The following is a 3,177-nucleotide window of genomic DNA, read 5'->3' as shown; positions in this document are numbered from 1 at the left end:
GGGGGTGGGCCCAACACTTTGGGAAGCTCTGTCTTAGAGTATTACAGGCACATTAGTGTTACACACTCTTCTGGACAAAGACCTCTGATGTTTTGCCTAGAATCTGCTAAATTCAAATTTCTGGTACTTTTGTTTTCTTCTTCTTTTTCCTGATGTTGCTGTCTCCTGGCAACAACTCATCTGTCACAGCTGTGGTGTTCTACTCATTGTCAACCACACATTGTCACTGACTGACTGGTTAGCCAATAGCTGATTTTCTGCCTGAAACTTGGTCACATCCTGGCAACAAGAATTGTGCCATGTTCAAGGTCACTTAATTGACCCTTTCCCATACCGACTCTGAGTTTAAAAGTCAGTAGAAAATCTTGACCATGCCTACATGTCTAAAGGCATTGAGGTGTTGCAGTGTGGTTGGCTGATTAGAACATTGACATGGACAGCATGTTTCTACTCATAACCAAGCGCTCAAATTGTTTTTTGCAACTAGCCTCATTCTTAATTCAGCATATGCACAAGAGACACATCAACTTAGAGATTAGCCAGACGAACAAGATCTGCATCAGATGATGGGCACGCAAGACCAACATTCACGCTGACCAAGTGACACATGGCAGCTCAGTGCTGTAGTATTAACAGAAGAAAGCTGCTAGAGATCTAGAGACTCCAGCACAATGGGAACATTACAAATCAGAATGGCCATAATGACGTAACTCCGGTAGAAGAAAATAGTTTAACTGAACTAGACTATGCCCAATGACAGATGCACTGACAGAGTTTAGGGTGAAGATTGTGGCAAGACTATAGGCAGCTGCACAACTGCCACAACAACAGAAGAAGCTTGGAAGCCAAAAGGAAGCCTGGAAGAATGTTAGTTAGTGGGCTAACAGAGATCCAAAATGGTGTCCCAGTTGACACAACCAGGATGGACAATAAACCCTACAAGAAAAGAGAAGCAGAGGCAAAGATCATAGAGCCTGTTCTCCAAAAGCTGGTTCAGGGTGTACTCCAGCTGCAAGAGAACAATGGTCAAAGGGCAAAGCCACCCTGACCTAACTAAGCAAAGCTGGTGATCAGATAAATCAGGTGCTTTGACATGAAGTCGTGGTGTTGGCAGCATCTGATAATCTAAAAAGGATGTTTTTCGGGTCAAAAGGATTTTCTTCCACAAAAAAATGATCCCCATGAGTGCCACCTACTCTAGTCAGAGACACATCAGATGATGATAAATTGGTGATTAAAAATTGTTGTTGTTGGACTGCGTGATGGCCTTATCCCCGAGAAGCCATCCTGCAAAAGGAGGAACCAGTTAGAAGCTATTTTCAAAATAGCCGAGCAGATTTATTCTCAAATTAGTGATTATCTGTTTGTCCATGGCTGGCCGTCTTTACTCTCGTTACTCAACTTCTGGAGATGCACACATGCTTCTTAGCAGGGCGAAGCTATGAGCTAGCTGTGTCTAGCAGCAGAATTTTTGTTTCCTTTCTTTTTTCCTTTTTCTTTTATTGCAGCTTTCCTGTACTGTCTCTCTATCCCGACAGCACCACTGCTGGAATTGTGGAGGGAAATGAATTCAATCAGTATCTTTGGCTAATTCTTAGTAAATAAGGAATCATATGCTTTTCCACTACCAAGAACTACAGAAGCCAACCACCTACCAGGATTTGACCAATCATTGTTATGGCTACCAAGGTTCTGCTTGACTTGCATCAATACTGTAATTAAATCTGTCAAAGGTTAGTGTTAAAAACACTAAAGTATTGATATGACGGGCAAGAAAATTGCGGTGGTAGCGAGCTAATCATACTGAAGGCTAATCAACATTTATGTCACTCAAAAAGTTAGAGCCAAGGAAGTGAGTATAGCAATGAAATGTGTGCCGTTAGGGCCATTAGTATAGTTAATTGCTGCTAACACATTATTAGAAAACAGTATAGCAGAGAAGCACATTTCACTTACATGGAAAGAAGTACACACAGACTTCAGTTTTCTTTAATCTATTTTAGTTTGGTAAAATAGGAGTTCAGGATACAGGGGTAAAATACAGGGATACAAAGCCTTTATTGCCACATGGTTAAATTCTTTATCCATTAGTTCCATATCTATTAGGTAAAATACACTAAAAACTACAAAAATTAAAGAATAAAAGGGAAATATGAAAAAGGAAACAGAAATGACCTGAAACAAACGTGTACAGACTGAAAAAACATTTGTAAGATATATAGAAAAAAAGACTGATTTCCCACATATATTAATGCATGGATCTATCCATGGATCTTATATATAGTACATAGACTACAAGCATGAGATTTGTGGCAATATAGTATAGTGTAAAGTATTCTTTCTATGAATGACTGAGCAAGCGGTTACTGTCCCCCCTTTTTTCCAATAGACCAGTTGAATAAAGGGAGAAAGGAATAAAATCTTTGTGCATGTGCTCCAGTGGCGCAATCGGTTAGCGTGCGGTACTTCTATGACAGTATTGGGCTGAGCTATGCCGAGGTTGTGAGTTCAAGCCTCACCTGGAGCATAAACTTTGAGCTCATACTTCTCTGATGAGAACAGATAAATGCTGAGCTCACTGAAAATGCAAACAGACTTTATAGCATCTTCAAAAACAAGCAACATTCAAATAGATATTAAGAAACGCAGAATTATACCTCTCTTTGTTTGTTCTGCTTCTTTTTTGTCGACCAATGTGAGCTATTAACCATCAAGATATAGTTTTTCCTTCAAAGTCAGATTTTTGGCTGTATGTGTGTGTGTACCTTTTTTGTCCTCACACCGCAGGGCGTAGGCAAATCACTGGTTCGCCAAGTTGGGCAACAATCACCATGAGAAAATGATGTGTGTGAAACTAAGATGATTATGATTAAATGAAGTAAATATTAATCTTGTGTTTAAACTGGGCTGAAGGTTTTTTTTTTTTTTTGTGTCCCGTTTGGATCTTTAGCATCAGAATTGTTGTCTTAAGGCCAAGAAAGATGCCAAGCAGATTTATTTTACCAAGTGGATCATCATGGCCTTGCCATATTGGTCCATTTGATTAACCTTTATTATAATTATGAATTTATTTTATTTTCGATTGCTACAAACGGGACAGACATGACTGGGGGATAGGACAGGGAGAAAGAATGAAAGAAAGAGAGGGAGAGAGAGAAAACCAAAGGGGAGAAGAGA

At 39.6% G+C, this 3,177-nt stretch overlaps 1 non-coding gene across 1 annotated transcript; it reads left to right on the top strand.

Annotated features, from left to right (window-relative positions):
- Window positions 1–2,433: 2,433 nt before the first annotated feature.
- trnar-ucu (transfer RNA arginine (anticodon UCU)) lies at window positions 2,434–2,527 on the top strand. Its single transcript has 2 exons — window positions 2,434–2,471; window positions 2,492–2,527. It is a non-coding gene; the product is annotated as a tRNA-Arg (tRNA).
- The last annotated feature ends 650 nt before the right edge of the window (window positions 2,528–3,177 follow it).

Source organism: Pundamilia nyererei, unplaced genomic scaffold (genome assembly GCF_000239375.1).
Source record: "Pundamilia nyererei isolate P.nyererei 1_Seehausen unplaced genomic scaffold, PunNye1.0 scaffold00409, whole genome shotgun sequence".
NCBI classification, from domain to species: Eukaryota; Metazoa; Chordata; class Actinopteri; order Cichliformes; family Cichlidae; genus Pundamilia; species Pundamilia nyererei.
Note: the sequence above shows the minus strand (reverse complement) of the source record. Positions and strands in the feature narration are given on the sequence as shown.